Source organism: Micromesistius poutassou (assembly GCF_964030765.1).
Source record: "Micromesistius poutassou genome assembly, chromosome: 7".
In the NCBI taxonomy this organism is placed as follows: domain Eukaryota; kingdom Metazoa; phylum Chordata; class Actinopteri; order Gadiformes; family Gadidae; genus Micromesistius; species Micromesistius poutassou.
Window position 1 is genome coordinate 18112491 of NC_140277.1, and position 13907 is coordinate 18126397.

Here is a 13907-nt window from a genome sequence, read left to right on the forward strand (position 1 = left end):
CTGAACATATCATGACTTATGTCTCGTATTGACCTCTTTAATACCTGGTACATTGTGATCTTACAGATAGCCACCGCCAGCCTGACAACGGATCTCATTGTTTAAGACCTTCTTCATGTCAAAGGAGAAGAGATCATACAGTTTGTGAGCCACTGGGTTAATGTTGGGCTGAATCCAATGTTTTTAAAAATCTGTAAACAAACTAAGCCGTTCTCTTCTAGATAAACAACAACAACCATCTGTGATTCAGGACTCAGGATGTTTGTCTGATGTATTTAATAATCTGACAGATCCTTACCTTGGCCCAGTAGGCAGATGTCCATCTCCAAACCTGACAGGTAGTACCATAGAGAGGTCACTCTTTATGGAGACACAGCTGGGTCGAGGGGAGTCTGCTCTCTGCTGCTGGACTCTTCTAGATAAACAACAACCATCTGTGATTCAGAACTCATAGATGTTTGGTTGACGTATTTTATAATCTAACGGTTACCTTACCTTTGTCTAATAGATTTGTCCGGCTGGACTCTTCTACATATTTTTAGATTTAAATGATTTATTGCTTTTCAAGTTATTACATCGTAGAGACACAATAAATGTAGTTTAGGGCATGAAGTAGTCATATCTAAAGCTAAACACTGGATATAATGGGTTCATGAGCTGGAACCGTCCTTCTGGCAGTGTGTTCATGTGTAAATAGGTTCTCCTCTCCCCTCCATGGAGCGTTCTAGTAGAGGAAGGTTCTCAGGAGGCCAGCTGGCCTAAGGAAGAGTTCCATGTAGAGTCTGGGCTGCAGACCCAGCCCTCCACCCCCTGACTTTAGTTTAGGATCCTGGATGGCAGCCTCCATTGATTAGGCCTGTCCTTGGTATGCCCTGCTACTGCAGCTTTACATTTTATGGCTTCAACTTTCCGGTTCGTTTTTTCACCAGTTGAATATGAGTAATGAATATTGTGACGATCCCTCCTCCCAGGCACTAGGTGTCCCTGTTTCCCTTGAGTTGTGTTTTACAGATGCTGAGTGGAGAGATCGTCAGCGGCATGAGGAACACCTGGGCCAGTGTGTGCTCTGCTTACAAAGAGCTTCCTCATTCTGTGAAAAGGCAGCGGGGAGCAGACTCCTTTTTGCCGGCAGGCTTGATGGCAGCGTTTTCGTTTTGTTTACTTTGATATGCACATACACTATCACCCACCCATACACGCACTCATGACTGATACTGATCTTTACACGTTTTGTCTTGATTGACTTGTCAAATAAATACTCTTGTTGGTAGCCAGCTCGTGCTTGTCCTCCCTACTTTGTCACAGCCTTGGAGCCGGGTTGTGACAATATCTTATTTTGAATATCTGTTTTTGCATCTGAATTAGTAAACATTGCACTTTTGTTAGTTTGAAGTCGGATTTCAAAACAAATGACTTCAGATTACCTGTTTTCAAAATATAATATTTCAGTTTTATGAATTCAATGGCTTTACATTTTTTTAAAGAATGGTAGTAATGTTCTTCCATAGTTGAACCAGAACCCTGCCTGTGAATGGAGGTAGTTTAGGGTTTAACCAGAACCCTGCCTGTGAATGGAGGTAGTTTAGGGTTTAACCAGAACCCTGCCTGTGAATGGAGGTAGTTTAGGGTTTAAGCAGAACCCTGCCTGTGAATGGAGGTAGTTTAGGGTTTAACCAGAACCCTGCCTGTGAACGGAGGTAGTTTAGGGTTTAACCAGAACCCTGCCTGTGAATGGAGGTAGTTTAGGGTTTAACCAGAACCCTGCCTGTGAATGGAGGTAGTTTAGGGTTTAACCAGGTTTATCCACGTCCACTACGGGGAGGGTCTTCATAGGGTACTCAGTAGACCCTCCAGGAACCACAGAGGTTCCTGTCTGGTGGCTGAGACTATTGGACCATACCCCTGATGGTAAAGGTATGATGGTCTTATAGGAGACTGGGTTTTCCCAGATAGGTTCTGACACTAGGGCAAGAATATTATCTGCACATATCATTGACTTATGTCTCGTATTGACCTCTTTAATACCTGGTACATTGTGATCTTACAGATAGCCACCGCCAGCCTGACAACGGATCTCCTTGTTTAAGACCTTCTTCATGTCAAAGGAGAAGAGATCATACAGTTTGTCAGCCACTGGGTTAATGAATGTTGGGCTGAATCCAATGTTTTTAAAAGCTGTAAACAAACTAAGCCATTCTCTTCTAGATAAACAACAACAACCATCTGTGATTCAGGACTCAGGATGTTTGTCTGATGTATTTAATAATCTGACAGATCCTTACCTTGGCTCAGTAGGCTGATTTCCGTCTCCAAACCCTGCAGGTTGCTCCATAGATTCGTCACTCTTCATGGAGTCAATGCTGGATCCAGGGGAGTCTGCTCTCTCCGGCTGGACTCTTCTACAAATTTTTTGATTCAAATGATTTATTGCTTTTCAAGTTATTACATTGTAGAGATACAATGAAAGTAGTTAAGGACATGAAGTAGTCATATCTAAAGCTAAACACTGGATATAATGGGTTCATGAGCTGGAACCGTCCTTCTGGCTGTGTGTTCATGTGTAAATAGGTTCTCCTCTCCCCTCCATGGAGCGTTCTAGTAGAGGAAGGTTCTCAGGAGGCCAGCTGGCCTAAGGAAGAGTTCCATGTAGAGTCTGGGCTGCAGACCCAGCCCTCCACCCCCTGACTTTAGTTTAGGATCCTGGATGGCAGCCTCCATTGATTAGGCCTGTCCTTGGTATGCCCTGCTACTGCAGCTTTACATTTTATGGCTTCAACTTTCCGGTTCGTTTTTTCACCAGTTGAATATGAGTAATGAATATTGTGACGATCCCTCCTCCCAGGCACTAGGTGTCCCTGTTTCCCTTGAGTTGTGTTTTACAGATGCTGAGTGGAGAGATCGTCAGCGGCATGAGGAACACCTGGGCCAGTGTGTGCTCTGCTTACAAAGAGCTTCCTCATTCTGTGAAAAGGCAGCGGGGAGCAGACTCCTTTTTGCCGGCAGGCTTGATGGCAGCGTTTTCGTTTTGTTTACTTTGATATGCACATACACTATCACCCACCCATACACGCACTCATGACTGATACTGATCTTTACACGTTTTGTCTTGATTGACTTGTCAAATAAATACTCTTGTTGGTAGCCAGCTCGTGCTTGTCCTCCCTACTTTGTCACAGCCTTGGAGCCGGGTTGTGACAATATCTTATTTTGAATATCTGTTTTTGCATCTGAATTAGTAAACATTGCACTTTTGTTAGTTTGAAGTCGGATTTCAAAACAAATGACTTCAGATTACCTGTTTTCAAAATATAATATTTCAGTTTTATGAATTCAATGGCTTTACATTTTTTTAAAGAATGGTAGTAATGTTCTTCCATAGTTGAACCAGAACCCTGCCTGTGAATGGAGGTAGTTTAGGGTTTAAGCAGAACCCTGCCTGTGAATGGAGGTAGTTTAGGGTTTAACCAGAACCCTGCCTGTGAATGGAGGTAGTTTAGGGTTTAACCAGAACCCTGCCTGTGAATGGAGGTAGTTTAGGGTTTAACCAGAACCCTGCCTGTGAATGGAGGTAGTTTAGGGTTTAAGCAGAACCCTGCCTGTGAATGGAGGTAGTTTAGGGTTTAAGCAGAACCCTGCCTGTGAATGGAGGTAGTTTAGGGTTTAACCAGAACCCTGCCTGTGAATGGAGGTAGTTTAGGGTTTAACCAGAACCCTGCCTGTGAATGGAGGTAGTTTAGGGTTTAACCAGAACCCTGCCTGTGAATGGAGGTAGTTTAGGGTTTAACCAGAACCCTGCCTGTGAATGGAGGTAGTTTAGGGTTTAAGCAGAACCCTGCCTGTGAATGGAGGTAGTTTAGGGTTTAACCAGAACCCTGCCTGTGAATGGAGGTAGTTTAGGGTTTAACCAGGTTTATCCACGTCCACTACGGGGAGGGTCTTCATAGGGTACTCAGTAGACCCTCCAGGAACCACAGAGGTTCCTGTCTGGTGGCTGAGACTATTGGACCATACCCCTGATGGTAAAGGTTTGATGGTCTTACAGGAGACTGGGTTTTCCCAGATGGGTTCTGACACTAGGGCAAGAATATTATCTGAACATATCATGACTTATGTCTCGTATTGACCTCTTTAATACCTGGTACATTGTGATCTTACAGATAGCCACCGCCAGCCTGACAACGGATCTCCTTGTTTAAGACCTTCTTCATGTCAAAGGAGAAGAGATCATACAGTTTGTGAGCCACTGGGTTAATGAATGTTGGGCTGAATCCAATGTTTTTAAAAGCTGTAAACAAACTAAGCCATTCTCTTCTAGATAAACAACAACAACCATCTGTGATTCAGGACTCAGGATGTTTGTCTGATGTATTTAATAATCGGACAGATCCTTACCTTGGCTCAGTAGGCTGATTTCCGTCTCCAAACCCTGCAGGTTGCTCCATAGATTCGTCACTCTTCATGGAGTCAATGCTGGATCCAGGGGAGTCTGCTCTCTCCGGCTGGACTCTTCTACAAATTTTTAGATTCAAATGATTTATTGCTTTTCAAGTTATTACATTGTAGAGATACAATAAAAGTAGTTAAGGACATGAAGTAGTCATATCTAAAGCTAAACGCTGGATATAATGGGTTCATGAGCTGGAACCGTCCTTCTGGCTGTGTGTTCATGTGTAAATAGGTTCTCCTCTCCCCTCCATGGAGCGTTCTAGTAGAGGAAGGTTCTCAGGAGGCCAGCTGGCCTAAGGAAGAGTTCCATGTAGAGTCTGGGCTGCAGACCCAGCCCTCCACCCCCTGACTTTAGTTTAGGATCCTGGATGGCAGCCTCCATTGATTAGGCCTGTCCTTGGTATGCCCTGCTACTGCAGCTTTACATTTTATGGCTTCAACTTTCCGGTTCGTTTTTTCACCAGTTGAATATGAGTAATGAATATTGTGACGATCCCTCCTCCCAGGCACTAGGTGTCCCTGTTTCCCTTGAGTTGTGTTTTACAGATGCTGAGTGGAGAGATCGTCAGCGGCATGAGGAACACCTGGGCCAGTGTGTGCTCTGCTTACAAAGAGCTTCCTCATTCTGTGAAAAGGCAGCGGGGAGCAGACTCCTTTTTGCCGGCAGGCTTGATGGCAGCGTTTTCGTTTTGTTTACTTTGATATGCACATACACTATCACCCACCCATACACGCACTCATGACTGATACTGATCTTTACACGTTTTGTCTTGATTGACTTGTCAAATAAATACTCTTGTTGGTAGCCAGCTCGTGCTTGTCCTCCCTACTTTGTCACAGCCTTGGAGCCGGGTTGTGACAATATCTTATTTTGAATATCTGTTTTTGCATCTGAATTAGTAAACATTGCACTTTTGTTAGTTTGAAGTCGGATTTCAAAACAAATGACTTCAGATTACCTGTTTTCAAAATATAATATTTCAGTTTTATGAATTCAATGGCTTTACATTTTTTTAAAGAATGGTAGTAATGTTCTTCCATAGTTGAACCAGAACCCTGCCTGTGAATGGAGGTAGTTTAGGGTTTAACCAGAACCCTGCCTGTGAATGGAGGTAGTTTAGGGTTTAACCAGAACCCTGCCTGTGAATGGAGGTAGTTTAGGGTTTAACCAGAACCCTGCCTGTGAATGGAGGTAGTTTAGGGTTTAACCAGAACCCTGCCTGTGAATGGAGGTAGTTTAGGGTTTAACCAGAACCCTGACTGTGAATGGAGGTAGTTTAGGGTTTAACCAGAACCCTGCCTGTGAATGGAGGTAGTTTAGGGTTTAACCAGAACCCTGCCTGTGAACGGAGGTAGTTTAGGGTTGAACCAGAACCCTGCCTGTGAATGGAGGTAGTTTAGGGTTTAACCAGAACCCTGCCTGTGAATGGAGGTAGTTTAGGGTTTAACCAGGTTTATCCACGTCCACTACGGGGAGGGTCTTCATAGGGTACTCAGTAGACCCTCCAGGAACCACAGAGGTTCCTGTCTGGTGGCTGAGACTATTGGACCATACCCCTGATGGTAAAGGTTTGATGGTCTTACAGGAGACTGGGTTTTCCCAGATAGGTTCTGACACTAGGGCAAGAATATTATCTGCACATATCATTGACTTATGTCTCGTATTGACCTCTTTAATACCTGGTACATTGTGATCTTACAGATAGCCACCGCCAGCCTGACAACGGATCTCCTTGTTTAAGACCTTCTTCATGTCAAAGGAGAAGAGATCATACAGTTTGTCAGCCACTGGGTTAATGAATGTTGGGCTGAATCCAATGTTTTTAAAAGCTGTAAACAAACTAAGCCATTCTCTTCTAGATAAACAACAACAACCATCTGTGATTCAGGACTCAGGATGTTTGTCTGATGTATTTAATAATCTGACAGATCCTTACCTTGGCTCAGTAGGCTGATTTCCGTCTCCAAACCCTGCAGGTTGCTCCATAGATTCGTCACTCTTCATGGAGTCAATGCTGGATCCAGGGGAGTCTGCTCTCTCCGGCTGGACTCTTCTACAAATTTTTAGATTCAAATGATTTATTGCTTTTCAAGTTATTACATTGTAGAGATACAATAAAAGTAGTTAAGGACATGAAGTAGTCATATCTAAAGCTAAACGCTGGATATAATGGGTTCATGAGCTGGAACCGTCCTTCTGGCTGTGTGTTCATGTGTAAACAGGTTCTCCTCTCCCCTCCATGGAGCGTTCTAGTAGAGGAAGGTTCTCAGGAGGCCAGCTGGCCTAAGGAAGAGTTCCATGTAGAGTCTGGGCTGCAGACCCAGCCCTCCACCCCCTGACTTTAGTTTAGGATCCTGGATGGCAGCCTCCATTGATTAGGCCTGTCCTTGGTATGCCCTGCTACTGCAGCTTTACATTTTATGGCTTCAACTTTCCGGTTCGTTTTTTCACCAGTTGAATATGAGTAATGAATATTGTGACGATCCCTCCTCCCAGGCACTAGGTGTCCCTGTTTCCCTTGAGTTGTGTTTTACAGATGCTGAGTGGAGAGATCGTCAGCGGCATGAGGAACACCTGGGCCAGTGTGTGCTCTGCTTACAAAGAGCTTCCTCATTCTGTGAAAAGGCAGCGGGGAGCAGACTCCTTTTTGCCGGCAGGCTTGATGGCAGCGTTTTCGTTTTGTTTACTTTGATATGCACATACACTATCACCCACCCATACACGCACTCATGACTGATACTGATCTTTACACGTTTTGTCTTGATTGACTTGTCAAATAAATACTCTTGTTGGTAGCCAGCTCGTGCTTGTCCTCCCTACTTTGTCACAGCCTTGGAGCCGGGTTGTGACAATATCTTATTTTGAATATCTGTTTTTGCATCTGAATTAGTAAACATTGCACTTTTGTTAGTTTGAAGTCGGATTTCAAAACAAATGACTTCAGATTACCTGTTTTCAAAATATAATATTTCAGTTTTATGAATTCAATGGCTTTACATTTTTTTAAAGAATGGTAGTAATGTTCTTCCATAGTTGAACCAGAACCCTGCCTGTGAATGGAGGTAGTTTAGGGTTTAACCAGAACCCTGCCTGTGAATGGAGGTAGTTTAGGGTTTAACCAGAACCCTGCCTGTGAATGGAGGTAGTTTAGGGTTTAACCAGAACCCTGCCTGTGAATGGAGGTAGTTTAGGGTTTAACCAGAACCCTGCCTGTGAATGGAGGTAGTTTAGGGTTTAACCAGAACCCTGCCTGTGAATGGAGGTAGTTTAGGGTTTAACCAGAACCCTGCCTGTGAATGGAGGTAGTTTAGGGTTTAACCAGAACCCTGCCTGTGAATGGAGGTAGTTTAGGGTTTAAGCAGAACCCTGCCTGTGAATGGAGGTAGTTTAGGGTTTAACCAGAACCCTGCCTGTGAATGGAGGTAGTTTAGGGTTTAACCAGAACCCTGCCTGTGAATGGAGGTAGTTTAGGGTTTAAGCAGAACCCTGCCTGTGAATGGAGGTAGTTTAGGGTTTAACCAGAACCCTGCCTGTGAATGGAGGTAGTTTAGGGTTTAACCAGAACCCTGCCTGTGAATGGAGGTAGTTTAGGGTTTAAGCAGAACCCTGCCTGTGAATGGAGGTAGTTTAGGGTTTAACCAGAACCCTGCCTGTGAATGGAGGTAGTTTAGGGTTTAACCAGAACCCTGCCTGTGAATGGAGGTAGTTTAGGGTTTAAGCAGAACCCTGCCTGTGAATGGAGGTAGTTTAGGGTTTAACCAGAACCCTGCCTGTGAATGGAGGTAGTTTAGGGTTTAACCAGGTTTATCCACGTCCACTACGGGGAGGGTCTTCATAGGGTACTCAGTAGACCCTCCAGGAACCACAGAGGTTCCTGTCTGGTGGCTGAGACTATTGGACCATACCCCTGATGGTAAAGGTTTGATGGTCTTATAGGAGACTGGGTTTTCCCATAGGTTCTGACACTAGGGCAAGAATATTATCTGCACATATCATGACTTATGTCTCGTATTGACCTCTTTAATACCTGGTACATTGTGATCTTACAGATAGCCACCGCCAGGCTGATAACGGATCTCCTTGTTTAAGACCTTCTTCATGTCAAAGGAGAAGAGATCATAGTTTGTGAGCCACTGGGTTAATGAATGTTGGGCTGAATCCAATGTTTTTAAAAGCTGTAAACAAACTAAGCCGTTCTCTTCTAGATAAACAACAACAACCATCTGTGATTCAGGAATCAGGATGTTTGTCTGATGTATTTAATAATCTGACAGATCCTTACCTTGGCTCAGTAGGCTGATGTCCATCTTTAAACCTGACAGGTAGTAGCATAGAGAGGTCACTCTTCATGGAGACACTGCTGGGTCCAGGGGAGTCTGCTCTCTCCTGCTGGACTCTTCTAGATAAACAACAACCGTCTGTGATTCAGAACTCATAGATGTTTGGTTGATGTATTGTATAATCTAACGGTTACCTTACCTTGGTCTAATAGACTGATTTCCATCTCCAAACATATCAAATGTATCCATAAACCAGGCCCTCCTCATGGAGACAGGGGGGGGTCTGCTGGGGGGGTCTTCTGTCTGCTGCTGCTGGACTCTTCTGGGAATCAAATGTTTTATTGTTTTTCAACAGACATAAATAATCAGAGAACATTAAGTGTGATTGGCCTCCTCAACCAAAATTATCTCTGAAAGCACACACCCAATGACATGAAACAATAGTCCATACATAAAACATGCAAGATAAAAAGACATTTGAACAACGTAAAAGATGAAAAATAAAGAAAGAAAGAAAATCTGGTGGCCGGAGTAAGTTATTACATTATAATGATTCAATAAAAGAGCTATAGAGCATAGAGTAGTCAAATTCAAATAATAGATTATAATATTAAAAGCTGTGCAGGGTATAAACAGATGTTTGTCTGATGTATTTAATAATCTGACAGATCCTTACCTTGGCTCAGTAGGCTGATGTCCATCTTTAAACCTGACAGGTAGTAGCATAGAGCGGTCACTCTTCATGGAGACACTGCTGGGTCCAGGGGAGTCTGCTCTCTGCTGCTGGACTCTTCTAGATAAACAACAACCGTCTGTGATTCAGAACTCATACATGTTTAGTTGAAGTATTTTATAATCTAACGGTTACCTTACCTTGGTCTAATAGATTTGTCCGGCTGGACTCTTCTAGATATTTTTAGATTCAAATGATTTATTGCTTTTCAAGTTATTACATTGTAGAGATACAATAAAAGTAGTTTAGGGCATGAAGTAGTCATATCTAAAGCTAAACGCTGGATATAATGGGTTCATGAGCTGGAACCGTCCTTCTGGCTGTGTGTTCATGTGTAAATAGGTTCTCCTCTCCCCTTCATGGAGTGTTCTAGTAGAGGAAGGTTCTCAGGAGGCCAGCTGGCCTAAGGAAGAGTTCCATGTAGAGTCTGGGCTGCAGACCCAGCCCTCCACCCCCTGACTTTAGTTTAGGATCCTGGATGGCAGCCTCCATTGATTAGGCCTGTCCTTGGTATGCCCTGCTACTGCAGCTTTACATTTTATGGCTTCAACTTTCCAGTTAGTTTTTTCACCAGTTGAATATGAGTAATGAATATCTTACTTTGAATAACTGCAAACACAATTGTTGCATCTGAATTAGTAAACATTGCACTTTTGTTAATTTGAAGTCGGATTTAAAAACAAATGAATTCAGATGACCTGTTTTCAAAATATAATATTTCAGTTTTATGAATTCAATGGCTTTACATTTTTTTAAAGAATGGTAGTAGTGTTCTTCCATAGTTGAACCAGAACCCTGCCTGTGAACGGAGGTAGTTTAGGGTTTAACCAGAACCCTGCCTGTGAATGGAGGTAGTTTAGGGTTTAACCAGAACCCTGCCTGTGAATGGAGGTAGTTTAGGGTTTAAGCAGAACCCTGCCTGTGAATGGAGGTAGTTTAGGGTTTAACCAGAACCCTGCCTGTGAATGGAGGTAGTTTAGGGTTTAACCAGAACCCTGCCTGTGAATGGAGGTAGTTTAGGGTTTAACCAGAACCCTGCCTGTGAATGGAGGTAGTTTAGGGTTTAACCAGAACCCTGCCTGTGAATGGAGGTAGTTTAGGGTTTAAGCAGAACCCTGCCTGTGAATGGAGGTAGTTTAGGGTTTAACCAGAACCCTGCCTGTGAATGGAGGTAGTTTAGGGTTTAACCAGAACCCTGCCTGTGAATGGAGGTAGTTTAGGGTTTAACCAGAACCCTGCCTGTGAATGGAGGTAGTTTAGGGTTTAACCAGGTTTATCCACGTCCACTACGGGGAGGGTCTTCATAGGGTACTCAGTAGACCCTCTAGGAACCACAGAGGTTCCTGTCTGGTGGCTGAGACTATTGGACCATACCCCTGATGGTAAAGGTTTGATGGTCTTACAGGAGACTGGGTTTTCCCAGATGGGTTCTGACACTAGGGCAAGAATATTATCTGAACATATCATGACTTATGTCTCGTATTGACCTCTTTAATACCTGGTAGCCACCGCCAGGCTGATAACGGATCTCCTTGTTTAAGACCTTCTTCATGTCAAAGGAGAAGAGATCATACAGTTTGTGAGCCACTGGGTTAATGTTGGGCTGAATCCAATGTTTTTAAAAGCTGTAAACAAACTAAGCCGTTCTCTTCTAGATAAACAACAACAACAACCGTCTGTGATTCAGGACTCAGGATGTTTGTCTGATGTATTTAATAATCTGACAGATCCTTACCTTGGCTCAGTAGGCTGATGTCCATCTTTAAACCTGACAGGTAGTAGCATAGAGAGGTCACTCTTCATGGAGACACAGCTGGGTCCAGGGGAGTCTGCTCTCTGCTGCTGGACTCTTCTAGATAAACAACAACCGTCTGTGATTCAGAACTCATAGATGTTTGGTTGATGTATTTTATAATCTAACGGCTACCTTACCTTAGTCTAGAAAACCTGGCCCTCCTCATGGAGACAGGGCTGGGTCTAGGGGGGTCTTCTGTCTGCTGCTGCTGGACTCTGCTGGGAATGAAATGTTTTATTGTTTTTCAACAGACATAAATAATCAGAGAACATTAAGTGTGATTGGCCTCCTCAACCAAAATTATCTCTCAAAGCACACACCCAATGACATGAAACAATAGTCCATACATAAAACATGCAAGATAATAAGACATTTGAACAACGTAAAAGATGAAAAATAAAGAAAGAAAGAAAAGCTGGTGGACGGAGTAAGTTATTACATTATAATGATTCAATAAAAGAGCTATAGAGCATAGAGTAGTCAAATTCAAATAATAGATTATAATATTAAAAGCTGTGCAGGGTATAAACAGATGTTTGTCTGATGTATTTAATAATCTGACAGATCCTTACCTTGGCTCAGTAGGCTGATGTCCATCTTTAAACCTGACAGGTAGTAGCATAGAGCGGTCACTCTTCATGGAGACACTGCTGGGTCCAGGGGAGTCTGCTCTCTGCTGCTGGACTCTTCTAGATAAACAACAACCGTCTGTGATTCAGAACTCATACATGTTTAGTTGAAGTATTTTATAATCTAACGGTTACCTTACCTTGGTCTAATAGATTTGTCCGGCTGGACTCTTCTAGATATTTTTAGATTCAAATGATTTATTGCTTTTCAAGTTATTACATCGTAGAGATACAATAAAAGTAGTTTAGGACATAAAGTAGTCATATCTAAAGCTAAACGCTGGATATAATGGGTTCATGAGCTGGAACCGTCCTTCTGGCTGTGTGTTCATGTGTAAATAGGTTCTCCTCTCCCCTCCATGGAGCGTTCTAGTAGAGGAAGGTTCTCAGGAGGCCAGCTGGCCTAAGGAAGAGTTCCATGTAGAGTCTGGGCTGCAGACCCAGCCCTCCACCCCCTGACTTTAGTTTAGGATCCTGGATGGCAGCCTCCATTGATTAGGCCTGTCCTTGGTATGCCCTGCTACTGCAGCTTTACATTTTATGGCTTCAACTTTCTGGTTAGTTTTTTCACCAGTTGAATATGAGTAATGAATATCTTATTTTGAATATCTGCAAACACAATTGTTGCATCTGAATTAGTAAACATTGCACTTTTGTTAATTTGAAGTCGGATTTAAAAACAAATGAATTCAGATTACCTGTTTTCAAAATATAATATTTCAGTTTTATGAATTCAATGGCTTTACATTTTTTTAAAGAATGGTAGTAGTGTTCTTCCATAGTTGAAACAGAACCCTGCCTGTGAATGGAGGTAGTTTAGGGTTTAACCAGAACCCTGCCTGTGAACGGAGGTAGTTTAGGGTTTAACCAGAACCCTGCCTGTGAATGGAGGTATTTTAGGGTTTAACCAGAACCCTGCCTGTGAATGGAGGTAGTTTAGGGTTTAACCAGAACCCTGCCTGTGAATGGAGGTAGTTTAGGGTTTAACCAGAACCCTGCCTGTGAATGGAGGTAGTTTAGGGTTTAACCAGAACCCTGCCTGTGAATGGAGGTAGTTTAGGGTTTAACCAGAACCCTGCCTGTGAATGGAGGTAGTTTAGGGTTTAACCAGGTTTATCCACGTCCACTACGGGGAGGGTCTTCATAGGGTACTCAGTAGACCCTCCAGGAACCACAGAGGTTCCTGTCTGGTGGCTGAGACTATTGGACCATACCCCTGATGGTAAAGGTTTGATGGTCTTACAGGAGACTGGGTTTTCCCAGATGGGTTCTGACACTAGGGCAAGAATATTATCTGCACATATCATGACTTATGTCTCGTATTGACCTCTTTAATACCTGGTAGCCACCGCCAGGCTGATAACGGATCTCCTTGTTTAAGACCTTCTTCATGTCAAAGGAGAAGAGATCATACAGTTTGTGAGCCACTGGGTTAATGTTGGGCCGAATCCAATGTTTTTAAAAGCTGTAAACAAACTAAGTCGTTCTCTTCTAGATAAACAACAACAACCATCTGTGATTCAGGACTCAGGATGTTTGTCTGATGTATTTAATAATCTGACAGATCCTTACCTTGGCTCAGTAGGCTGATGTCCATCTTTAAACCTTACAGGTTGTGTCATAGACCAGTCACTCTTCATGGAGACACTGCTGGGTCCAGGGGAGTCTGCTCTCTGCTGCTGGACTCTTCTAGATAAACAACAACCATCTGTGATTCAGAACTCATAGATGTTTGGTTGATGTATTTTATAATCTAACGGTTACCTTACCTTGGTCTAATAGACTGATTTACATCTCCAAACCTATCCATCATCCTCATCCTCATCCTCAAATAATCTCTGAAAGCACACACCCAATGACATGAAACAATAGTCCATACATAAAACATGCAAGATAATAAGACATTTGAACAACGTAAAATATGAAAAATAAATAAAGAAAGAAAAGCTGGTAAGTAAGTTATTACATTATAATGATTCAATAAAAGAGCTATAGAGCATAGAGTAGTCATATTCAAACAATA